Source organism: Urocitellus parryii, chromosome 15, assembly GCF_045843805.1.
Source record: "Urocitellus parryii isolate mUroPar1 chromosome 15, mUroPar1.hap1, whole genome shotgun sequence".
Lineage (NCBI taxonomy): Eukaryota > Metazoa > Chordata > Mammalia > Rodentia > Sciuridae > Urocitellus > Urocitellus parryii.
The window spans coordinates 2,659,828-2,686,229 of NC_135545.1; the positions used below are offsets into that span (position 1 = coordinate 2,659,828).

General features: G+C 57.5%; 1 pseudogene; it reads right to left on the reverse strand.

Annotated features, from left to right (window-relative positions):
- Positions 1-2,296: 2,296 nt before the first annotated feature.
- Positions 2,297-26,402, reverse strand: part of LOC144250449 (leukocyte immunoglobulin-like receptor subfamily A member 4) — a 28,708-nt pseudogene continuing 4,602 nt past the window's right edge.

Consider the following 26,402-nt stretch of genomic DNA (forward strand, 5'->3'; position numbering starts at 1 on the left):
TGTCTTTTATGGTATTTATTAGTTATTTGAAGACACACATGATGTTGGTGTTCATCGTGACACAGTCTTGCACGCATGGGGGATGATTTGCTCCAGTTCAGGCCATACCAGGCTGGCTGTGACTCCTAGCTGAGTGTCTGTGCACTATCTTGTGCCTGCTGAGGTCCCCGAGTCCCTGTCCTTGCAGTGTGGGATCTGAGTGGTGTCCTGGGCTAGTGGAAGGCCAGGGTGGTGTAGTCACTGGGCTCAGTGGGAGGCGCCTGTCCTTGGGAGGAAGGAGGAGTGGCTGTCCCTTGTCTGAGCTTGAGGTCCTTCAGCTGGGCGTAGGTCACATCCTGGGGGGCACCAGATGCAGCCACCTGGAGTGAGGACAGAGTGGTGACAGGTGAGGCTGGAGCCTGGGAGCCTGGGGCCTGGAGGGGACAGTACCCACCTTGCAGGTCTGCAGGCTGTCCTCTCCCTCTGATCTGTCCTTTATGACCAGGAATGTCCCTGGCTCGGGGGATGAAGTGGACAGTCCTCCATGCCCTACTCTCGAGTGTGACACCTCAGCGTAGGTGACTGCCCAGGGGTCTTCATCTGCTGGGCTCTGTGGAGGGGACAGAGGCAGGCAGCTCCGAGTCCACTCTGGCTGTGCCCCTCACCTCCCAAGGGAGCTGCAGGGACCTGCAGCCAGCAGTCAGCTCTCCATGCCCAGCAGAACTTCCAGGGGCTTCTCAGGCTCTGCCAGAGCAGAGGCACCTGCAGGACTGAGCCCTGCCCACCTCTGCCCCTGCCACCATACACCTGCTCCTCATGCATCACCTGCAGCCACCTGGACTCGTGCCTGCTGGACAGGTCAGCCTGCGCCCACTGGCCTCACACTGCTGTTCCCTTGGCAGGACCCTCTTCCTGAGATGCTCTCAGGCCTGTCCCTGTGGTTAGGGCTCTGTCCAGGGTCCTCCCCAGGGAACCCTCCTTGACTGTCCAGTTACCCCTCCGTGCTCCTGCCCATGGCCCCCACCCCACCTGGCTCTGTCCTGGTTCACAGCCGTCACCCTGCCTGGACTCCCTACGCCTGTCTGCCTCTTCCCCGTCTGTCTGTCCTGGGGCTGTCCTGTGTCTGAGCACTAGACTGTGTTTGCTGCTGCTGTCCCAAGCCCCCAGTAGAGCCTTGCCAACAGCAAACCCCAGGAGTCGGCCATCTGTGTGGCTGGGAGGGGGCCAGTGCAGGGCAGGGCTGTGGCCAGGTCCACCTCCTCCTCAGGAGCAGGTGCAGCGAGCTCAGCAGGGGGAGGAGGCAGAGGAGAGAGGCCAGCACCCAGGCCTCAGGGCAGGAGGCTGACCAGAGCCCATCAGCACCATCAGCTGGAGGAGAGAAGAGGGCAGTGGGCAGAGAGAGGAGGGCGGAAGAGAGGACGGGTCACCTGGTGGCCTTGGGTGGCCTCTGGGGAGGTGACAGCAGTGCTGAGCCCTGTGTGAGGAGAAGAAGGCAGACCTGTGAGGCCACACGGGCTCTTGCTGGGTCTCCTGGGTGGTCCTGCTGGTCAGGTGACAACCAGGGCTTCCCATCCTGTGTGCCCCGAGCACAACTGGCTAATTCCCCTGGGACGCCACCCACGTCTCCCCCACTCCCCACTCACCTGCCTTCCTGCATTGTCCCCGACACTGGTGAACCTGGAGGAGGAAGATGAGCAGCAGGAGGAGGGGAACCGAGACCCCCACCAGAATCTTCAGACTCCTTCCCAGTCCTGGGCAGGGGTGTGGACAAGGAGCCACGCTGCTTACCTGAGCACCTACTGTGTGCCAGCCCTGCTGGTCTTTCCACCTGTCACCTCCAGCCCTGTCACTCAGGCATCTCGGCACTGCCACCCACCCCCAGGCACAGATGAGGAAACTGAGGCTCAGAGGGGGTCCCCTGCCCAGTCACCCAGCAGGAAGCAGCAGAGCGGGGCCTGAACTGGGGGGTCTGACTCCCAGTCTCCTTCTCTCCACCAGAGCTCAGCCCTGAGCTGGAGGGAAAGAGCCTGACACCCTGATGGCCCTGAGCCCTCCCCTGCTCAGTGTCACTGTCACTGCACACAGGGGACAGAGCCCTGCAGATTCAGGTCCTGGAGGCTTCTCTGGAGGCCCCTCTCCCAGCAGGGCACAGCCAAGGTCAGCCCTGAGAGGCACTTGAAGGTCAGGGCCAGGCCTCTCCTCTGCCCTGGGAGAAACTGAGGCCCAGAGGGGAAGGGCTGGTCCCCCTCAGCATCTCCAGAGGGGGCTGCCCCCCTCAGCTCAGCCCTGCCCTGGACCCACCTCCCACCAGAGCCCCTCACTCACCACTCTGGGGTCCTGGGTCCGTGGGGGTGAGGGGCTGGTCCTCAGGGCCTCCTGGGGTGGGTGGGAGGTGAGGGCTGGGCTGCCTGCTCCCCACTTCAACTGACTGCTCCTCCCCAGGCTGAGCCCAGAGTCACCTCTGCCTGGACCTCACCCTCATGCCTCCCAGCCCTGAGCCCCAGGGCCTGAGATCCCTGACCATTCTCTGCAGTGCCCTGGACACAGCTGAGCTGAGTTGGTACCTGGACTTTGTAGCTCAGAGTGATTCTTGGTTGCCCAAGAATGCAGGACACTGTCTGCACAGAGGCCCCTGAGACTCACCAGCTGATGACCTGGGTCCTGAAGGTGGGGGGCTGGGTCCCCCAGAGGGTCCTGGGAATGAGGAGAACAGGAGGGTGAGGGGTGCAGCCTGCCCCTGGGGACTGTCTCTGCCCATCCTCCTACACCTGCCTGGCCTCCCCAGGACCCTCCTGTGCCCACCTGCACCTTCCTGATTCCAGTGGTGGGTGGGTGCACAGGCTGGAGGACCCCGCTGGCCCCTCCTCTCTGAGGGGTGAGTCCCGCTGGCCGACCCTCCCTAGGCCCCTCACTCCCATCCCACCCAGAGCTGTCCTGGGCAGGGCCCTGAGGGAATCCTTGAGCTCACAGAGGATGGGGTCAGGGTCACTCACCTGAGACCACCAGGTCCAGGGGGGCACTGGGCCATGACAGCAGGTAGGGGGACGAGCTGTGAGAGCCATAGCACCTGTAGGTCCCCCCGAGGGCTGGGGTCACAGCTCTCATGGAGAACTCTGCCTGGTACCATGGGGCTCGGTACTCTGCTCTCAGATGCAGGGGGGGACCAGCTGCCCCCTCCTTGCACAGGAGGAAAGTGTCCATCCAGTTTGACTGGCACACCAGGGTGACATTCCCTCCTGAGGACACTGTGGGACCAGGCTGCACTGAGAGGGAGGGTGTGACAGGGAGCTGTCCTGGAGAGAGGAAGGAGGGTGAGGGTGGCCCCAGCTTGTTCTGAGCTGAGACCTCCCCAGGCCTCTCTCTGAGGACCCTGTGCTCTCTGTCTGTCTCATTGTCTCTGATCCTTCCTGTCCCTGTGTCCCCTGTCTCTGTCCTCTCTGCCCCTCCCTGTCTCTCCCTCCTGAGACCCCACCTCACCCTGGCCATCACCTCCTGGGCCTCCACACACAAAGCTCTGCACATTTGGATCACTGACAGGATCCTCTGTGCTTCTCACCTGTGACCAGGAGGTTAAGGGGTCACTAGGGGCTGGCCCCTTAGACAAGAGGTTGTGTCCACCATAGCATCTACACCAAGCCCCTGGGAGCTGCTCACAGGGCCCAGCACGAACTCAGCCTGAAAGAGCCCAGCCTGGGGCTGCTGTCCTGGGCCCTCGGGGAGGTCCTTGCCCCCTCCTTGGACAGAGCAAATATGTGATAGCTGATGTCAGTGTGACATTAGAGGGACAGGTACTCTCTAGGGGCTGGGTCCTGGCCTGTCCCTACCCAGGTCCCACTGCCCTACCTTGTCACCACCCTCGGCCCAGGCTGCTCCCTTCTCTCCCGAGACCCCAGGGGCTGAGCCTGGGCAGGACGTGGGAGGCTGCAGGGCCCTCACCTGAAGACCCCCGGGGGCTCTGTTGCAGACTCAGCCCTGGAAGAGAGGTCCCCGTGAGGAGCTGGCATCTCAGTGTTGGGGAGGATTATTGTCCCTTGTGGTCACAGCAGCCATTTGGTGCCATATGAGACTAAGACCTGAGAGATCCCTGTGAACAGGCACCTGGGACCCTCCCCACCCACGCTGTGTCCCTCCCTCCACCAACACTGACCGAGGCAGAGGAGGACAGGCAGGGTGGACCTCATGCCGCCTGCTCTGAAGACTCCAGCGTCCAGAGAGGAGTGTGCAGGCCCTGCAGGTCAGACAGCACGGAAGTGGTAAGCAGGGGCTGTTGCTGTTCCCGGTCCCCAGAGCTGAGCACCCACCGGATGGGGATGGCCCCGCCCTGTCCTGTCTCTGGTTTCCCCAGGGCAGGGCTCAGGGGGATTCCGCCCTTGGAGACATCTCAGCCAGAGCTGAGGTCCCCCTGACCCTGAGGCCCTTCCATACCGACCTGAATGCTGCCCAGCCAGGCCATGCCCCGGGCCACACTTGAGTCGGCCTCCCATGTGTGAGGGGACGTGGCTTCCCCAGGGTACGTGGGCTGAGGGACGTGGGCTGAGGGACGTGGGCCTGGGAGGACACAGCGTGGGGGACGTGGCTGGGGCACATAGCTGCAGGGGGTGGCCAGGGGAGGACCCAGGAGGGCCTCTGCTCGTCACCACCTCCCAGAAGACCACGTCATCTTGCCTTGGAGGTCGATACTGTCACCCCCTGGAGTCTCCTGCAGGAGACCTAGGTCAGGGCAAGGAGACGGTGTCTGGCCCTGCACCATGACCCAGGATGGCCAGTCTCCCTGCCTTGCTGGACAGGCTGCAGCCACAGGAGGCCTCAGAGTCTTGACCGGGGCTCCGGGGGCCACGGAGCTGAATTACCTCCAGGTAGTTGGTCCTCCCTAATTTTAGTCTACCCGGCCAACGTGTTCACAGGGAGCCCTGTGGGAGGGCGCGGATGTGGAACACTGAAGGCCGGGAACTTGGGGCACTCCTGTAACCCCAGCAGCTCAGAGGCTGAGGCAGGAGGATGACACGTTCAAAGCCAGCCTCCAGCAACTCAGCAAGGCCCTGAGCTAGCTAGTGATTCCTTGTCTCTAGGTAAGATACAAAGGAGGGCTGGCTGTGGCTCAGTGGTCAACCACCCCTGGGATAATGAGGAGCAGGGCAGATGCACAGGGGAACACGCCCCGCCCTGTCTGCACCTCACACTGGAGGCTGGAGTAGCTGGCTCTCTGCTAAGAAACCCTGGACGTGGATTTTCAGTCCTGGGAACTGAACCCAGGGTCTCTTTACTCTGGACTTACATCCCAGGCTGTTTATTTACAATTTGGAGACAGGTCGTGCTACAGTGCCAGGCTGGCCTTGAACTTGTGGTCCTCCTGCCTCAGCCTCCTAGTCACTGGGACAAGGCACCTGCTGGGACCTCCAGGTTTCAAGGTCATCCTATAAGTATTCACTCTGCTGTTGTCTCCTCAGAGGCCCCCGATGGTTCCAGGAGGAGACAGAGAATCTGGGAATCCTCCCAGGGCTGGATCCAGGTCCTTCTTGGGCAGCTCTGTGTGGTCAGAGTGGGGCCAGCTGCAGGACTAGGGTGGCAGCTGAGGTGGGGGTCAAGCTGCAGGTCTCACCTCCTGTCCATCATGGGGTCCTCCCTGGGCTCTGGGTCTTACAGCAGATCTGTGGGTGCAAAATGGAGAGAGGCCTTGGTGTACTCTCCTGGTCCTCCCATCAAGAGCAGAACAAGGCAGGGTGTTTGTGAGGTCACTCAGGCCTGTCCCCATTAGATCCAGGCAACTAGCCACCAATGCCAGGCCACCTCCACCTCCCCAGGGTCCCCTCTAATGCATGGCCCCATCCTACCACATCACCTCTCGGCCATCTCCTGAAGGTCAGCAGCCCTGGGCATGAGGAGCAGGGAGGTGGGCAGCCAGCTAAGGAATGGGCAGGGGTCCTGGTGTCCACCATGGTCCTGGGGAAGTGGACCCTCACCTCTGCACCATTCACCCCATTAGCTCTATGGCCCCGTCCTGGCCCCTTTGGACCTGGTTTGATGGAACACCAGTGACAGTTAGCACAGAGGACAGTGCCAGGGAGACCAGCTACCCCAGGTCCACTGAGGGAGTCAGCTTGGTGGCCCATCCTGGAGGACCTGGTGCGTCTGTCATCAGCACACCCCTGAGCACCTGTGCTGGTGGCTGTGTGAGGGGACCACAGTGGCCTGCAGCGTGTGCTGGCTCCTGAGTCCCCAGCCCTCAACCCCCCCAGCCACTCTCTCTATTCCAAGATGCACCCCCAGCTCCAGGAGCAGTGGGCACATCTGTGCAATCAGGGAGCCAGGAAGGGACGTGGACGTCCAGCCCAGGTCCATCCCACACTCCAAGTGCTCTTTGCTGCTGCCCTGGGAAGAGGCGGAGATTCTGGCCAGAGCAGGAAGTTCGTCCACCTCCTGTGGCTGAGCAGTTCCCTGGGAAAGCATTGTGTTTGGCCAAACCCACAACCTGGGCCTGGGAGGATCCTCGTGTGTCCCTAGATCATGTGGCCCAGAGGGAATCCTGGAGGGACAACCACACAGAGATGAACCATCCCCATGTGGACTCCCCATGCAGGGCTCTGCCTGTCCCTAGTGTTGGCCGTGGCAGGTCACCCTGGGCTCCTCAGTGCATGACCTCAGCTTCCCAGGGCTCCCCCCTCCAGCCTGGGCTCTGGAGGCCCAATGTCTTCAGGAGGGACTTTCCACCATGTCCTCTGCTGCCTCCCCTTCCAGGGCACAGCAGGGACAGGAGGTGGGTGAAGTGGGGCCATCTTGTGGGCCAGGATGCAGGAGCTGAGCAAAGCTACAAAGTGAGCAGGATGTGGTCACAGGACCTTCACGCCCTGCAGGGTTGCTCCCTTCCCCCCACAGCAAGGTGAACAGCTCCTCACCCCAGCAATGGCCTGGGGCTGGGCAGCTGTCAGAGGAGACCAGGGTGCAGCACAGGCCTCTCAAGTCCCCACGCACCCTCCTGCTGCCCGGCCACTGTGTGCACACTGCTCCCTAATGTGGCCCATACATCCCTGGGGACGTTTTAGAATATCTCACTGCCTTCCTTGGGTTGTGAGATCCAGTGGACTCCACGCCTCAGGCACCTTGGTGGTCCGTGTCTCATATTGGTCACGAGTAAGTCACTGGTGTGCTCCGTGCTCCTACTTGTGTCATGTCCATCAGGAATTCTAGGTCAGTAGAGGGGTTGCTCTTGGCCTGCCTTTCAGGTCCTTGTGTCCTAGGTGGTCACTGTTACTTGTCCTTTGCCTTCTCCACCGTCTGTGAGCTCGCCCCTGAGCCTCTCTGATGTCACCTCTGGTGACTGTGGCTTCCTGACCTTTATGAGCTTCCATTTCTCTGAAAACTTTTTGTTTGCTTTAACTTGTTTGAGGTTTGAGGAAGGAACCCCGGCCCTGGGTGTGCTCTGCAGCCTCTCCCATGAGCTACGTCCACCGTCCTATTTACTTTTTATGTTGAGTCACAAGTTTCCCTGAGTTCCCCGGGCTGGCCTTCAACTTGCTATCCTCCTGCCCTGGCCTCCAGAGTTATTGGAGTTGAAACCCTGGGCCACTGTGCTGGGCTGGCCATGTAGAAACCACAGAGACCCTTAATGGATCTCCCTGTCTCTCTTGGCACCTGCAGGACGCAGTGGATTCCAGGCCACAGTCCCCATGGTGATCCATGTGCTCATATGGTCACGAGCAGCTCACTCGTGTGTTCTGTGCTCCCATTTGGGCCGTGTCCCTCAGGCATCCCAGGTCAGCAGAGGTGGGAGTTCTTGACCTGCCTTTGTGTCCTGGGTGTCACTGTTGCATGTCCCTCACTGTCTCCATACTCTGCGAGCACGCCCCAGCTCGGGTGACTCTGCCGTCTTGAACTTTAATGTCCTTTCATTTCTTTAATAAATGTGTATTTTAATGTCTTAGAGGCCCTGAGGATAGAACCCAGGTCCTGGGGGTGCTCTGCAGGCCTCTCCCATGAGCTACGTCCTGTCCAGTCCTATTTACTTTTTACCTTGAGTCATGAGGTTCCTAAGTTCCCCAGGTGGCCTTCAACTTGCCATCCTCCTGCCTTGGCCTCCAGAGTCACTGGAGTTACAGCCCTGGGCCCCTGTGCTGGGCTGGTCTCTGTAATACCTTTTGAGGGTTCACTGTTTCCATCCATCTCCTCCTTGTCCTACTATAATTGAAATGAGTAAAACATCCTCTTCTCACTCACAGTACTGTTCAGTTTTTGGTGCTGAATTGCTGTGTCGTCTTTGAGAGAGACTCAGGTGCATCCAGAGCTCAGAGACCATGGTACCTATTTGTCGGCATCAGCTCTGAACAATTTCTGTCCGAGTCACAGGTGCTTCATGGTGGTGCGTTCCCTGTTTCTTTCTGGAGATGCTGCAGAGTCGAACTCTGCTCAGTGCTGAGGGTTCCCTAAGCCTGGAGGGATGAGCCCTCTGCAGAAGGCCGTGGGCGCAGGCATGGTCCTGGGTGGGGCCCTTGTGACAGGGGTGGAGGGCACTGCACCTCCCACCAAACCTGCTGCTCCTGGTGCCCAGTGGCCGACTCCTCCCACAGTCTCTTATCTCAGAGGAGGATGTAGCCTGCAGAGATCAGGAAAACTCCCCTTCAAAGCCCTGGGAGGCCTAGTGTTGGGACCTGGGGTCCAGCTCCTCAGGAGGTGGAGGAGCACCAGGGACGTCTGGAGCCCAGGAGACCAGTCTGGGCAGCCCTTAACACCCTGCGGCAGCAACAAAGGCAAACCCACAGCAGATACAGCGAGAAGAGCAGAGACCAACTTCTGTTCCACTGGGTGGGGCTGAGACAGCTGCTCAGCATGTTGGATTCCTGGGGTTCACCCCCAGCCCTGAAAAGAGTCCAAGCCTTAACTATCAAGTAGAATCATTAGTGTCTGCGAGTGTGGTCCCCACGGTGTGCACAGACCTCCAGAAGTCCTGCATCCTGCAGAACCACAGTGTGGGCTCTCCCATGTCCCCAGCCCCGAGGACAGCAGTGCACACAGCTGTGTCGTGTCCTTGAGATTTGCAGTGGGTAGACCTGCAGTGTTCTCACCACAGGAAAAGAAAAGTGGAGGTAGCAGCTCGGGTGTTTCAGTCTCTTTCTCACTGCTGTGACTTAAGGCCTGAGCAGCCCAATTGTAGAGGAGGAAAAGTGCATTCCAGAGCCCCTAGTTACAGAGGGGACACCTCTGTCCCTTCCTCTGGGGTCCAGGTGAGCAGGACATTCTGACTGGGGTTGTGGAGGAGGAGAGCAGCTCACAGCACAGTGACCAGGAGCAGAGGTCCCCTCCAGATACACATCTATGCCCCACAGCCACACCCCAGGTCTGACCTCCTCCAGCCGCACCCTCCGACGCCAGCTTCCCACCAGGGACTAGCCCACTGACCAGGCTATGGCTATGGCCCAGTCATTTCTCCACAGACCTTCTCGCGTGGTCTCCCACATGAGCTTCTGCAGGTCACCACCTCTGACCATAACATGTGGGGCAGCTGGGTGTGTCCATGAGCTCAATGTGGTGCTCATGTCACAATGGACTCATCCCAACATGACAAATTGTACCCCCCAAATAATGGATTTTTACTCGTCATTAACATGTCAATAAGTCCAGATGGATTCTCAGCTGCCAGACCTTTAAAGAAAACCAATGCAGAGTTCCTCCAATTGTTCTGTAAAATAGAAAAGGGGGCAGCGCTACCAAACTTAGTCTATGACGCCAATATTACCCGATCACAAAACCAGATAAAGGCACACGAAGAAAATAAAACTGTAGACCAATTTCCACGATGAACATAGATGCAAAAATTGGTAATAAAATAATAGCAAACCATATTCAAAACCCCTTATAAAGGCTGCATACGACGATCAAGTTGGACTCAAACCAGGATGCAAGCTTGGTTCAATACCCACCAGTCAATCAACATAATTCATCACATAAGTAAAACCAAAGACAACAATCACATGATCATCTCAATAGATGCAGAAAACCCTGGGGACAGAATCCAGCACACATTCCCTGGCTCAGTGGTTTAACGATGGCTAGCATGTGTAGGCCCCAGGTTGAATCTGCAGCACTGCAAATAACAACCAACCAACCAAAACCAAACAAAACTCTGATGAAACTAGGGACAGAAGGAACTCACCTTAGCATCATGAAATTCCTATGTGAGAACTCGAAAACCCACATCATACTGAGCATTGCCTCCAGAGTCAGAAACATGACGAGGATCTCCATTCTCACCACTCCTATCCAGGATCATTCTTGAGAGTGTAGCCAGAGCAATCAGGCAAGACAAGGAATTCTAGGGATACAAATAGGACAGAATAAGTTCAAATATCTTTGATGACTGATGCTTAAAGGAACCAAAAACTTCACCAGAAAACTTCTAGATCTGGTAAACATAATGTGACAAGGAATTTGCCAGCTTCTCTTCCAATAAGGAATTAATAACAAGGATATATAAAGAACTAAGAAACATAACACCTAAAACACTAACAACCTACTCAATAAATGGCCAAATGACCTAAAGAGGCATTTCTCAAAACAAGAAATGTGAGTGGCCAACAATCATAGGAGAAAAGGTTCAACATCTTTAACAATCAGGCAGATACAGGCCAAAATCACACTGATCCCATCTCACACTAGTTAGAATGGCAATCATCAAGAATACAACCAGAGATAGGGAAAATTGTGCTGTGTGTCTGTAATAAGAACTGTAAATGCATTCCTCTGTCATATCTGTGGGTATATAGATATGAAGAATAGAAATAGCAATGAATACAGGCCTGACTGTGGGGAGAAAGGACACGCATACCTGTTGGTGTCTGCAAAGTAGCACAATCACTTTGGAAAGCCATATGGAGATTCCCCAAAAGACAAGAAATAGAACCACCATATGACCCAGTGACCCCACTTCTTGGTATTTACACAGAAGAACTAAATTCCCGTACTATCGTGATAGAGCCACATCAGTGTGTATAGCAGCACAATTCATAGTAGCCAAATCATGGAACCAGCCCAGGTGCCTGTCAACAGATAAAGGAATAAAGAAAATCTGGTTCATACACACAGTGGAGTTCTTCCCAGCCAAGAGACAATGACATGATGGCATTTACTGCAAAAGCTAAGTAGAAAAAAGAAATGAAAAAAGGACCACAAAAGTACAAGGGAGATCAATGGAGCAGAGGAGGGTCCCGAGGAGCAGGAAGGAGGGAGGGCAACGGGGAGGACCTGGGGAAGGAGGTGGACCACATTACGCTCTGTGCAGACTTGAGCCGACCTGGATGAATGTCAAATTTACATGTAATGTCAAGGCACTAACTAAAAAGAAATCAGAAGAAAGAAGGGAACCAGGAGAGCAACGTGGTCCTCATTCTCTGGGCAGCAGAGAGGCTCGTGGAAGGGGCCCTGGGAGGTCTCGCAGCCACCCCAGAGCAAGAAGAAGGCCACCCTGACCCTGGGAGCAGGTGGCCTGGGAAGCAGGGAGGCTGAGTGCCCAGGCTCCACAAGGCCCTGCTGGCCCAGCTCTGGGGGAACCGGGGTGCTCTTCTCACTGGGCTTCTCTTCCAGGGCTCTGCCTGGGCCAGGCCATCCACGCACAGCAGGGTGAGTGCAGGTCCCAGGTCCTCCTCCCAGGGCAGCTGTGGACAGGGGCATGTGGATCCAGGAGCCTGGGGACCTTAACAGTGTCCCTGTGTGGACCCTCGGTCATCCCTTCCGTGTCCCCATGCTGTGGGGACCCTGGTCCTCTCAGGGCTTCCCCAGTGTCTGTGAGGTGACGTGTCACGGTCCTGTGCACTGAGACTCCATTAGGACCTGCAGACCCAGAGCCTGTCAATCACCAGCTCAGGAGGTCAGCTCCAGGGTGCACTGGGCTGGAGATGCACCTGGGGACCCCAGCCCCATGCACTCTGGGTCCTGCTCACTGTAGCTCAGCACTGTGTCCCCAGGTGACCCTGGGTGTTGGGGGAGGAGGGTCACCCAGTGAAGGGCCAGCAGAGTCCCTCCATCCTGCCCTAGGGACGCACACACAGGGGTCACCCACCCTGACCCCTTTCCCAAGGCTCAGATGCTGGGGTTTGGGCTGAGAGGAGGGACGGGGACACTCAAAGGTCCAGCAGACGTCGGGCTGGTGAACTGGCAGAGCAGGGACAGCCCTGGTCCAGCCCAGGGTCACACCTCTGCCCTCCCATGGCTGGTTCTCACAGTGGGCTGTGGGCACCACCAGGCCCTGAGCTCCCCTCTCATCCTCAGGTGGCAGAGGCTGCTCGTCCCCCATGTTCTCCAGGGTGGCCTTGGCCTTAGACTTGGAGCTGAGTTTGATCAAAGGCAGCTGTGTGTGCTCCAGTCACCTGTCCCCAGGGCCCTCCTGTTCACTGGGAGACCTGGGAGGGACACAGGGAGCAGGGGAGGTGGGGCAGGGTGATCCAATGACAGGACAGTCAGGAGAAGGGCTCAGGAGGCCAAGGTCAGCCTAGGGGAGAGGCTGCCCAGCCTTCACCAGCCTCTGACTCCTAGGAGTCCCACGTGACATCAGCTCCACCCACAGGAGTGAGCTGCCCACAGCAGGTCACCTGGGACTCTGCATGGGGTAGTGCCCACGGGGACAGGTTCTGGCCTGGAAAGTGGGGAGTGGCTCCTATTTCAGGGCCTTGGGGTGGGTCTTGTCCACCTGCCAGTGACCTTTCCTGACAGTCAGCCGTGTCCTTCTGCTTCCAGGCTCTACCACCCAGAACTCCATGGAGCTGAACTGTGTCCCCTGGGCCTGGCTGGGCTGGTCTTGGTGGTCCTGGGGGTGCTTCTGGGAGAAGCTGGGTGGGAAGCCACAGGTGCCCACTCCATCAGCGTGGCCAGGAGCCCCTCCCACTCAGCCTGTGCTCCAGCCCCCAGGACACAGGGGGAGGAGTGAGGGGAACACTGGTGCCCAGGTGTGGAGGAGGGAGTGACATCACAATGTCACGATGGGCAGCACACAGGACCTAGTGATTCCATGAAGAGAAAAACCCTGCTGGACCCAGGGAGCCATGTAAGGAGTGACTCTAGGTGACATTGAAGTTGGTACTTCTCTATACTCCAGCAGTGAGCAGAGGAATTTGGATTTAGCACCAGGACCTGGTGACCTGGTGGTGACTCGGCATGTGGAGGGTGGGAGGAGGGGACATGGACAGTAAGAGCAAACACACAGCAGGACTCTCAGGGTTTTAATGTGGCTTTTTCACCACCGTGTCCACAGGACCAGTGCCCATGACACAGTCCCTCAGACACCAGCCTGTGGCTTGCATGACCCTTGTTTCAGGGGAAGCTGTACAGACAGTTCCAATGGGGACTGGCACATGGAGGGCTGTAGAGAGCGGTGGGCCAGCCCTGGGTGCGCACAGCATGGTGGGGAAGGCTCTGCAGCCAGCACCCAGCTGGTCCTGCACCCAGTCACCTCTGCTGCCAGGACAGTCTCAGGTGCGGCCCCACCTGTCCAGGTGGCCTTCAGACTCCTGAGGGTCCTTCGTCTCCCAGCTCTGCACTCTGCGTGTGCCCTGTTCTCTCCTGTTCACCTCCTGGCTGCATCTCGGGTCCCTCTCTGGCTGTCCTGAGCCTGAAACTGCAGGATCTCTAGGACCAGCAGGACCAGGCCAGCCACGCCCATCCGGATGAGGTTCTGCACTGTGTAATCCTGGGGAGGTGAGCCTGGGATTTGGACACAAAAGATAGAAGTCAGGGAGGCCAGGATCTTCACATGTCCACCCAGGGCAGCAGCCTCCCCTGGCCAGGACGTGACCCTCAGTGTCCAGTCCCATACCTGAGAATCCTCCCGACTCCCCTGAGCTGGGGTCTGAGCTGTTCTGCGCTGGGCTGATGGTCTCCGTGGCTCCTGAGAACCAAGTAGAGGAGGGGACCTGTGACCTGAGGAGCCCCGTCCTGCCTGGGACCCACCTCCTCACCTCATTCCCACCACAGAACTCTCTGGAGCCCCTCTGAGCCCTTCCTGGTCCTCAGGGTCCCCTCTGCTCCTCTCCCTGGTCCTTCACCCTCCCTGTGCTCTGGGAGGTCAGGATTGTGTCTGAGTCACGTTGGAGCAAAGTTCAGCTGAGCCCCAGAGCAACTGCATGACACCTACAGCTGTCAATCATGTGACAGGCACCACCACCCCATCCACCCACCAAGGTATGAGGACACTGAGGCTCACCCAGGTCCCCAGCAGGAAGCAGCAGAGCGGGGCCTGAACTGGGGGGGTCTGACTCCCAGTCTCCTTCTCTCCACCAGAGCTCAGCCCTGAGCTGGAGGGAAAGAACCTGATACCCCAATGGCCCTGAGCCCTCCCCTGCTCAGTGTCACTGTCACTGCACAGAGGGGACAGGGCCCTGCAGATTCAGGTCCTGGAGGCTTCCCTGGAGGCCCCTCTCCCAGCAGGGCACAGCCAAGGTCAGCCTGAGAGGCACTTGAAGGTCAGGGCCAGGCCTCTCCTCTGCCCTGGGAGAAACTGAGGCCCAGAGGGGAGGGGCTGGTTCCCGTCAGCATCTCCAGAGGGGGCTGCTCCCCCTCAGCTCAGCCCTGCCCTGGACCCACCTCCCACCAGAGCCCCTCACTCACCACTCTGGGGTCCTGGATCCCTGGGGGTGAGGGGCTGGTCCTCAGGGCCTCCTGGGGTGGGTGGGAGGTGAGGGCTGGGCTGCCTGCCCCCCACTTCAGCTGGCTGCTCCTCCCCAGGCTGGGCCCAGGGTCACCTCTGCCTGGACCTCCCCCTCACACCTCCCAGCCCTGAGCCCTGGGCTCTGGGCCCTGGGGTCCCTGACCATGCTCTTCCAGTGCTTTGTACATAAGGTTGGCTGAATTTGCAACTGGACTGTGTAGCTCAGGATGATTCTAGAACTCTTATGATTGCAGAAGACTTTCTGTACAGAGATCTCAGAGACTCACCAGCTGGTGACCTGGGTCCTGAGGGTGGGGGGCTGGGTCCCCCAGAGGGTCCTGGGAATGAGGAGAACAGGAGGGTGAGGGGTGCAGGCCGCCCCTGGGGACTGTCTCTGCCCATCCTCCTACACCTGCCTGGCCTCCCCAGGACCCTCCTGTGCCCACCTGCACCTTCCTGATTCCAGTGGTGGGTGGGTGCACAGGCTGGAGGACCCCGTTGGCCCCTCCTCTCTGAGGGGTGAGTCCCGCTGGCCGACCCTCCCTAGGCCCCTCACTCCCATCCCACCCAGAGCTGTCCTGGGCAGGGCCCTGAGGGAATCCTTGAGCTCACAGAGGATGGGGTCAGGTCACTCACCTGAGACCACCAGGTCCAGGGGGGCACTGGGCCATGACAGCAGGTAGGGGGACGAGCTGTGAGAGCCATAGCACCTGTAGGTCCCCCCGAGGGCTGGGGTCACAGCTCTCATGGAGAACTCTGCCTGGTACCATGGGGCTCGGTACTCTGCTCTCAGACGCAGGGGGGGACCAGCTGCCCCCTCCTTGCACAGGAGGAAAGTGTCCATCTTGATCTGTGACTGACACAGCAGGGCCACGTTCTCCCCTGAGGACACTGTGGGACCAGGCTGCACTGAGAGGGAGGGTGTGACAGGGAGCTGTCCTGGAGAGAGGAAGGAGGGTGAGGGTGGCCCCAGCTTGTTCTGAGCTGAGACCTCCCCAGGCCTCTCTCTGAGGACCCTGTGCTCTCTGTCTGTCTCATTGTCTCTGATCCTTCCTGTCCCTGTGTCCCTGTCTCTGTCCTCTCTGTCCCTCCCTGTCTCTCTCCCTCCTGAGACCCCACATCACCCTGGCCATCACCTCCTGGGTCTCCCCAACAGGGCTGTGCAGAGTCTGGTTTTCTGACTTTATCCTCTGGCTCCTTACATGTGACCACAATGTCCAGATGGTCACTGGGGGCTGACCACTCAGAGGAGAGGCTGTGTCCACCGTAGCACCTGTACTGACCCCCATGGGAGCTGCTCACAGGGCCCAGCAGGAAGTCGGCCTGAGAGAGCCCAGCCTGGGGCTGCTGGGCAGGGCGCTGGGGGAGGCCCTGTGTCCCCTCCTTGGACAGAGTGAATCTGTCATAGGTGACGTCTGAGTGACACTGGAGTGTCAGGGTCTCTCCAGGGGCCAGGACAGGGCCCTGCTGGGTCAGGAGGGAGGGCCTCCTGGACACCTGTGGAGGAAGAGGAGCCTGGGCTGAGGGCTGGATCCTGCCAACCCCCTCTCTGCCCCATCCTGCCTGCAGGTCACCCTCTCACACCCTGGGTCTCTGCCCACAAGGTCGCAGCCTCACCAAATATTGGAGAGAAGGATGGGAATTCCTCACCTGAGACCAGAAGGTCCAGGGGGTCACTGGATTCTGACCACACCTGGGGTTTGCTCCTATAATAGCCATAACATGTGAATGTCCACCTGTGGCTGGGTGTCACGGAGTCCACAGAAAACTCTGCCTGGAACTGCCCACCGTTTTTTTGCTGTGAGTCCAGGGTCCTGGTGAGGTTGTGTTCTCCTTCCTTCACCAAAATAAAGCCGTCAAATTCCTTCCATGAGGCACACTGGAGGGTCACGTTCCCTCCTGAGGTCACCACAGGGCTGGGCAGGGCTGAGAGCCTGGGTTTGCTGTGGTATCCTAGGAGAGAAGGAGGCAGGTGCTCATGGCTCCCTCCTCCCCCATTAATGCGCTGTGAGAGGGACCCCTGGGGGCAGACCCCTTTCCTGAGGCAGAGCAGGGGCCGAATCCCTGAGTGTCCACTCACCTGTCACCACCAGCTCTAGGCGTTCGCTGTGCTGTGAGGAGCCAGCAGGGCTCTGATAGTAGCATTGGTACCCTCCTGCATCCTGCGCAGTCATGGTGGGGATGGGGAACATGGCCCTGTTCCCTGGACCCTGTAAGGGGCTTCTGCATGTGGGGCTCCAGGGTTTTTCCTTACTGAGACAGTTCCACGTGGCGTCCTGTGACCCCTGACACCAGAGGGTCACTGACCTTCCACGGGGAATGACAGGGCCTGGTTCCGCCCACAGGTTGGGCTTGGGAAGGGTCCCTGCAAGAAAACCAGAGGCTGGGTCCTGGCCTGTCCCTACCCAGGTCCCACTGCCCTACCTTGTCACCACCCTCGGCCCAGGCTGCTCTCTTCTCTCCCGAGACCCCAGGGGCTGAGCCTGGGCAGGACGTGGGAGGCTGCAGGGCCCTCACCTGAAGACCCCCGGGGGCTCTGTAGCAGACTCAGCCCTGGAAGAGAGGTCCCCGTGAGGAGCTGGCATCTCAGTGTTGGGGAGGATTATTGTCCCTTGTGGTCCCAGCAGCCATTTGGTACCATATGAGACTAAGACCTGAGAGTTCCCTGTGAACAGGCACCTGGGACCCTCCCCACCCAGCCTATGTCCCTCCCTCCACCAGCACTGACCGAGGCAGAGGAGGACAGGCAGGGTGGACCTCATGCCGCCTGCTCTGAAGACGTCCAGAGAGGAGAGTGCAGGCCCTGCAGGTCAGACAGCACGGAAGTGGTAAGCAGGGGCAGCTGCTGGCCCCTGGTCCCCAGAGCTGTGCACCCACCAGATGGGGACGTCCCCTCCTGTCCTGTCTCTGGTTTCCCCAGGGCAGGGCTCACAAAGATCACGCCCCTTGGGGACATCTCAGCACATATCTGAGGTCCTCCTGACCCTGAGGCCCTCATGACTGACCTGAATGCTGCCCAGCCAGGCCAGGGCCCAGGCCCCACCTGAGTCGGCCCCACACAGGCTGAGTCCAACCAGGATTATGTCCTCAGAGGATCCAGGAAGGGAATGTGGGGGTCACTCCTAGACCAGGTGAAACATGACCAGCTACTGGGCAGGTGGGTGCAAGGTTCCAGAGGTCCAGCATGGTGGAGCCTGCACCCTGCCCTCCGGGAGCTGGACCAGCTGAAGGAGCTCAGGGCTGATTTCCCAGTGCCGCCCACCATGGCGAAACCTGTGCAGGAGCAAACCCCTCCCTCAGCAGCTCTGGTCTGTTTAAGTTGATGGTCTCTGGTGTTTTGTTGCAGTAGCGAAGAGCTGACTGACACAGCAGCTGAAAGGAGCAAGCCCTTCTCCCTGTGCCAGGTCCTCATGGTGCACGTGAATTGCTCTGTTCTGGGGTGTGAGGAACGATCCATCCCATCTGCTCTGGAGTCCATGCTCCAGCCTGTCCCACCATCAACAGAGCAGCCTGACTGAGAGCTGAGGTGGGCGTCACCACCCCTGGAGCCTGGCTGTCCTTGTAGGAAAATGCTCTTCAGCCTAAACTGGTGCTCCACACTGTGCCAGGTGGGGAGGGACCCTCCTGTGGGGCCTCTGGAGCTCTACCTGTTCATCACTTCCTGTGTGTCCTTGGCTGCAGGGTCCGGACAGCAGGGAGGGGACTGCTGAGGGTGAGGCTGCACACGGGAAGGAGGCCACAGGACTAGGTCACAGCTGAGGTGAGGGCTGTGGATGTCACCTCCTGTCCTTCACGGGGTTCTCCCTGGGCTCTGGGTCTTCAAGGCAGATGTGTGGGGTGAAGGGGGAGCGAGGCCCTGGGCATGTCCTCCTGGTCCTCCATGAAGACCAGAATGGGGCAGGGGTGTGCCTGAGGATGCTCAGCCCTCCCCCCCTAGATCCCGACAACTTACCCCACCATCCCCCAGGCCAACCTCCTCCTCCCCATTTTCCCTCTACTCCATGCCCCATCCTTCCACATTGCCCATCCACCATCTCCTTTTGCAGGTCAGCAACCCTGGGCATGAGGAGCAGTAGGGTGGGCAGCCAGTTAAGAGTGTCCAGGGGTCCTGGTGTCCACCATGGTCCTCAACACCCCACAGGTCAGCCTGGGGAAGTGGACCTCACCTCTGCACCATTCACCCCATTAGCTCTATGACCCTGTCCTGGCCCCTTTGGACCTGGTTTGATGGAACACCAGTGACAGTTAGCACAGAGGACAGTGCCAGGGAGACCAGGTACCCCAGGTCCACTGAGGGAGTCAGCTTGGTGGCCCATCCTGGAGGACCTGGTGCGTCTGTCATCAGCACACCCCTGAGCACCTGTGCTGGTGGCTGTGTGAGGGGACCACAGTGGCCTGCAGCGTGTGCTGGCTCCTGAGTCCCCCAGCCCTCAACCCCCCCAGCCACTCTCTGTATGCCAAGATGCACCCCCAGCTCCAGGAGCAGTGGGCACATCTGTGCAAACAGGGAGCCAGGAAGGGACGTGGACGTCCAGCCCAGGTCCATCCCACACTCCAAGTGCTCTTTGCTGCTGCCCTGGGAAGAGGCGGAGATTCTGGCCAGAGCAGGAAGGTCGTCCACCTCCTGTGGCTGAGCACTGTTTCCCCTGCTGCCCCTCAGCCCCCACAGGTGCACGTCCTGAGAGCCAAAGAGTAAGTGGCCAGAGGTTGGGGACAGGTCCAGTGTGGGCTGCCATGATCTCAGCTTGCTCTGAAGCATGCTCCCTGCAGGAGCGGCCAGGGTGGGGCAGGGGAGGGTCAGGGGCAGCAGGAGAGGGCTCAGGTGGACACATGCTGAGCAGGGCTGCTCCTGGACCCTGCTGTTATGGGAGGACATCTGAATCTGTGAGCTCTCCTCAGCTCAGGGGCAGGAGGAGGCGTCTCAGCCTCACGTCCTGGTCAAGGAGTGGATTCTCCCTGAGTTCACTGACGAGGACACCAGCCCCAGGACTAGAGTCCAGTCTGTCTCTGACCCTTCTGTGTTCAAGGACTCTGTCACCTGTGCTCCCTGCCAGCTCCACTGCTGTGGCTCTGGTGGGGTGCCCTGTGGACACTGCGTGGACATGGAATGGGCTGGACCTCTCCCACCTGCGACCCTGAGCTCCAGGGGTCTCTGTGTGAGGAGCCCTGTGAGGGTGAGTCCTGGTGAGGAACCACTCACTGCAGGTGCCCGAGGGCCAGGTCACAGGCTCATGGGAGCTGGTGGGAAAAGTCCCCTCCAGAGCTCAGGAGGAGGCCCACCTCCTTGGAGTAGCTCCCCCAGGACACCCTGAGGCTGGCGTGGACAGTGCAGGGTCAGAGCCTGTGAATTCTGATCGAAGACCAGGAACCAGCGAAAGCCCTAGAGTGACATCCCCCAGATCAAGCAAAACAGGACAAAACTGAAGCCCATTTAAGATTCTTCTTCATCAGAAAGTGCTCAAGGTCTGGAGGTCACTTGCTGCTGGCCATGCCCTAGTGTTGGCCTTGGCAGGTCACCCTGGGCTCCTCCGTGCATGACCTTAGCTTCCCAGGGTCCCTCCTCCAGCCTGGGCTCTGGAGGCCCAGTGTCTTCAGGAGGGACTTTCCACCATGTCCTCTGCTGCCTCCCCTTCCAGGGCACAGCAGGGACAGGAGGTGGGTGAATGGGGGTCACAATGGGGCCAGGATGCAGGAGCTGAGCAATGAGCAGGATGTGGTCTCCAGGGTCTGTTGCCTCCTCCCACACATCAAGGTGACCGCTCCTCACCCTGCAGGGTTAGAGATGTGAGAAACTGTCAGAGGAGACCTGGGTGCAGCACCATCCGCTCCAAGGCCCCACTCACCCCTTGCTTATCAGACCCCCTTTGCCCTCTGCAGGAGAATGTGGCTACGGAGACCCTTTACTGTATCTCCCTGTCTCTCTTGGCACCTGCAGGACGCAGTGGATTCCAGGCCACCGTCCCCATGGTGATCCATGTGCTCATATGATCACGAGCAGCTCACTCGTGTGCTCTGTGCTCCCATTTGGGCCGTGTCCCTCAGGCATCCCAGGTCAGCAGAGGTGGGAGTTCTTGACCTGCCTTTGTGTCCTGGGTGTCACTGTTGCGTGTCCCTCACTGTCTCCATACTCTGTGAGCATGCCCCTGCTCGGGTGACTCTGCCGTCTTGAACTTTAATGTCCTTTCATGTCTTTAATAAATGTGTATTTTAATGTCTTAGAGGCCCTGAGGATAGAACCCAGGTCCTGGGGGTGCTCTGCAGGCCTCTCCCATGAGCTAAGTCCTGTCCAGTCCTGTTTAGTTTTTACCTTGAGTCATGGGGTTCCTAAGTTCCCCAGGTGGCCTTCCACTTGTCATTCCCCTGCCTTGGCCTCCAGAGTCACTGGAGTTACAGCCCTGGGCCCCTGTGCTGGGCTGGTCTCTGTGATACCTTTTAAGGATTCACTGTTTCCATCCATCTCCTCCTTCTCCTCCTATAATTGAAATGAGTAAAACGTCCTCTTCTAACTCACAGTACTTTTCAGGTTTTGATGCTCAATTGCTGTGTCGTCTTTGAGAGAGACTCAGGTGCATCCAGAGCTCAGAGACCATGGTACCTATTTGTCGGCATCAGCTCTGAACAGTTTCTCTCCGTGTCACAGGTGCTTCATGGTGGTGCGTTCCCTGTTTCTTTCTGGAGATGCTGCAGAGTCGAACTCTGCTCAGTGCTGAGGGGGCCCTAAGCCTGGAGGGATAAGCCCTCTGCAGAAGGCCGTGGGCACAGGCATGGTCCTGGGTGGGGCCCTTGTGACAGGGGTGGAGGGCACTTCACCTCCCACCAAACCTGCTGCTCCTGGTGCCCAATGGACAATCCCTCCCAGAGTCCCTTATCTCAGAGGAGGACGTGGACAGCACAGAGAGGGAGGAGCTCCCCCTTCAAAGCCCTGTGGGGCCTAGTGAGGCTTTGGGCTCCTGAGGGCCCAGCTTCTCCGAGGCTCAGGAGCCCAGGGATGTCTTGAGTCCAGGAGGCCAGTGTGGGCAGCACAAGAGTCCTGCCTCAACAACAAGCAAACCCTCAGCAGATACAGTGTGAAGGGCAGAGACCAGCTGCCGTCCCACTGGGTGGGGCTGGGTGACCGTTCCCCGTGTCCAGGTCCTGGTGTCCACCCCCACCCTGACAGAGACACGCCTCGAGAGCCAAGTGGAACCTGAAGGCCCTGCGAGCTGTGGTCACCAAGGCATGCGCTGACCTCCAGAAGTCCTGCGTCCTGCAGAACCACACTGGGAACCCTGTGTGTCATCACCTGAGTCACCACCCCAGCCCTGGGGACTGTAGTGCACACAGCCATGTCATCTACTTGTAATTTGCAGAGGGTGGATCTGTAGTGCTCTCACCATGAGAAGGAACAAACGAGAACGGTAGCTGTGGTGCTGTGGGTGTGTCCGTGAGCTCAGTGTGGAGCTCATGTCACACCAGAGTCACATCCCAACACAGGAAACTGTCCACCCCAACCATGATCAATTTTTATTCATCATTAATATGGCAATGAGTCTGAGAGGAGTCTTCACCATGACCTTGGTTTCTCCCAGAGTGGACAGGCCTCAGCGTGGGTTGCTCCTTCACTTTCTCCATGGACGGTTACATTAAGGAGGGCTGGGGAGGGGCAGAGGGAGGCCTGGACCCCACCCAGCACCAGGAGGGAAGCATGAGCCAGGTCAGGCATCTCTGGGGTTTGAGAGAAGCTGCGTGAGGCCTCACACCGTGGCCATTGCCCACCCCCTTTCTCGTCCTGGGCTGAGATCAGCATCATCCGCTGGAGGGGGCAGAGGTAGGACGGGGCAGCTGCTGGGTCTGGCAAGGCCTCCTGTGTCCTGTCCAGGTTTCCTTCCCCAGTGATGGCCCGTGTCCCCTTTCCTCCTCTCGGCCGTGTGCTGTGGGAGGACCTGGCAGGTGGTGGGCAGAGCCTTCAGCTGTCCACACTGGAGAGGGGACTCAGAAGGAAACGGTGCCCAGACCCTTTCTCCTCCTGGGTCCTCAGATCTCGTCTGGACCAGGGGTTTGGTCTCTGGTCCTGTGTCCTGGAAGATGAGGGGCTGAGTCTATTTTCTAACCTTCTGTTCAGTGCTCATTGCTTCAAATATACGAGGGCTTAAAAATGACCCCTTCACAGCGTCCTCCTGAAGAGCAGCGCTCACAGCCCTTCACATTAGAAAGGAGCCATGTGGAAAGTGTCATTTTCATTCTTTGGTACAAAATAGAGAGAAAATGTGTCTCCTTCCTTGGGAGGGAATCCTGGGCCACCTTCAGGGCAGCCAGCTGGGCACTGGGTGGACAGGAGCCTGGGGTGGGCCTGGGACCATCACAGAGGCCGAGGGCCAGGTGGGGGCTGCAGGGAGAAGGTCCAGCAGGAGCCAGGCCCTCCCTGTGGGCAGAGCTGTGTGCTGCAGGGACCAGCCTGGGTCAGGGTTTTCTCTGAGAATCCCAATGAGGGGAACAGGGTTTCCAAGGGGGTGTCCTCCTCAGGTTGAGGCCCTCTCTGTCCTGCACCATCTCTGAGCAGCACTGCAGAGGGGGCTGCTGTGGAGTCCCCAGGCCGACCTCACCCAGGACGTGCCTGCAGCTGGCTGTCCCCTTCCTCAGGGCGTCTCACCTCCTGTGCTCAGACTCTCCAAGGTCCTGCTCACGTGGGCAGCTGGGCCACCCCTTCCTGAGTTTCCACCTTGGCAGCCGATGGGGGCACAGGACCCGCCAGCCATACCCCCTGGATGAGGTCCCACAGGGTCACCTGGATGGTGTGGCCTGTGGGCAGGACAGAGGGTCCCTGAGGGCTGGACAGGTCACACGGGCCCTTTAAGCCCAGCTGGGTGTTGGTCCTCTGCACCCTGAGAGGGAATTCCTGCTGCTCCTCTCTCTGGGGCTCTGGCTGGTGGCGATGGCCCAGAATCAGGAGCTGCTAAGAACAGGGAGGGCAGAGGAAGGGGCAGCTGGGGGTGGGGAGCCCCTCTGCCCTGCTCATGCAGGTGACCTCGCCGCCTTCTCAGGAGGGCCTGTGTGGCCTGGCTGACCTCACGCCCCCCTGAGGCTGGGCAGCCGTGGCCCTGCCCTTGGTTCCTCTCAGGACAGTCTCGGGGACACTATGAAGGTGGAGCTAGGAGGGAAGATCAGGCATGAAGTGCCACATGAAAAACCAGAGAGATCCCAAATGAACACCAAATGATTCATCAAATACCCCTCGAAGCTCAGGGACAGACTACTTCCAGGTCAGTGTGAGACAGGAAACAGTAAGGTTTGACCCAAAAAGAAGGAAATAGACAACTAAACAAATTCAAAGCATCAATGAAACAAAGAGTCGGTTCTTCCTAAAGGTCAGCAAGACTGACCAACCCTTAGCCAGACTGACCAAAAGAAGGACAAGGCAGACCAAAGGACACTGAAGGAAAAGGAGGTGTCACCACAGACACCGCTGGAATCCAGGGGTCACTGGAGATTACTGAGACCTTGTATTCTAATAAGTTGGAAAAGACACAAGATCAGACGTATTTCTAAACACATTTGACCTATCAAAATGGATCCCAATGATACCAAAAACTTAAAAACCAATTATCAGGTGAAGCAATTTAGCAAAACCTTCCAACAAAGAAAAGGCCACGACCAAATAGATTCTCAGCTGATTTTCCCCCAACCTTTAAAAAGGAATCAAGGCAAAATTACTCAAATTGTCTGTGAAACAGAGAGAAAGGGAGCAAACAAAACTCATTCAGGAGCCAATATCACCCTGATAACAAAACCAGATAAAGACACGTGAAGAAAAGAAAACTACAGACCAATATCCCTGATAACCATTGATGACAAACCTCATAATAAAATAATAGCAACCCACCTTCAAAACACTTTAGGAAGACTGCATACCATGGTCAAGTTAGAGTCGCCCCAGGGATGCAAGGTTGGTTCAACATACACAAATCAGAAAATGGAATTCATAACACAAATAAAACCAAGGGAAAAATCACACAATTCTCTTAATGGAGCAGAAAATGCCCTGGACGAAATTCAGCCACATGTTCATGTTAGAAACAGTGAAGGGGGCTGGGCGTGGGGCTCAGTGGCAGAGCACTTGCCTAGCAGGCACGAGGCCCCGGGTTCCGTCTCCAGCACTGCAAATAACAAGCAAAAAGACACTTATGAAGCTGGGGACAGAAGGAACTCGCCTGAGCATCATGAAATCTGTATGTGACAAACCCCAAGTCCACATCATGCTGAGCAGAGGGAAACTGAAAGCATTTCCTCGGAGATGAGAAAGAAGAAAGGATCTCCGTTCCCACCACACCTGTGCAATATTGTTCTTGAAACTGTAGCCAGAGAAATCAGGCAAGAAAAGGAAATTAAAGGGATACAAATACAAGAAGAAGGAGTCCAAATATCTTTGTTTACTTTTGACATAATCTTATACCTAAAGGAACCAAAACACTGCCCCAGAAGTCTTCTAGATCCGATCCAGAGAATGTGACAAAAATCTTTGCCAGCTTCTCTTTCAATAGGAAATAAATAAAAACAATATTAAATAACTGAAAAAACATAACACCTGAAAAAGTAATAACCTACTCAATAAGTGGCCAAATGACCTGAAGAGACATTGCTCAAATGAGAAATGCAAGTGGCCAACAATAATATGAAAAAAGTTCAACATCTTTAACAATCAGAGCCATAAGTGAGATCACCCTAAGATCCCACCCGCTCTAGTTAGAATGGCCATCATTGAGAATACAAATAACAGTGGCTACTGGCAAGAATGTGGGGAGAAAGGACACGCATACCTTCTTGGTGGGGCTGCAAAGAAACTCAACCACTTTGCAAAGCCGTATGGAGATTCCTCAAAAGACTAGGGTGAGAACCACCACATGACCCAGGGACCCCGGTCCTTCCTATGTATCTAAAAGAACCCAAATTAGCAGACTATAGTGACACAGCCACCTCAATATATAGATCAGCACAATGCACAATAGCCAAATTATGGAACCAGCCCAGGTACCTGTCAACAGATAAATGAATAAACGAATTAAATTTATACCCACAAAGGAGTTCTACTCACCAAAAAGAAGAATGAAATTATGGTATTTTCTGTGAAAGCTAAAGAGAAAAAGGGAATAAAAAAGGGATCTTACAAAAATAGAGGGAGAGTTGGGGACCAAGGGTCAGGAAGGATGGAGGGCCACAGGGAGGACCTGGGGAGGGAAGTGGACAGGGTCATGCTGCGTGCAGTGTGAACAGACCTGGATGCATATCAATTTATATGTAACAGAAATGCACCAACTAAAACTAACTTAGTAGAAAGAAGACCCACCAGTAGAGTGAAGGAAGGCAGGGGAGGGGTGGGGGAGGAGGGAGCCCTGGGGATTGAGGTGGGCAGACTGCTGTGTGCACTATGAACATGACAAATGAACCCCACTGTGGTGCCTTCCTACACGGCACTGGTGGATATTACACACATGGACTCCACAGCCCACGCAGGTTTGCAAGAGCTTGAGTTCACTGTTACCATGCAGCAGGGGCTTCTGGAACCTGGTAAGCAAAGGGGGGTCTTCCGTGACCCTCCACCAGGCTGAGCCCTGCGCTTCCTTCCTGCCCTGGGATCCCCGAGGCCCTGACACAGCTCAGGTCTGCGCCTCCATCAAGGTGAGACCAGGGCTGTGCTCAGGGCACTTGGGGACCTTCCCTTCCACTCTGGCTGCTCCTCCTTGGTCTAGTCTTTATCTACACTGGGACACCCTCAAGGTGTCAATGTCCTGTTTGGTCTTTGGCAAATGCTCCTTAGAGGCTC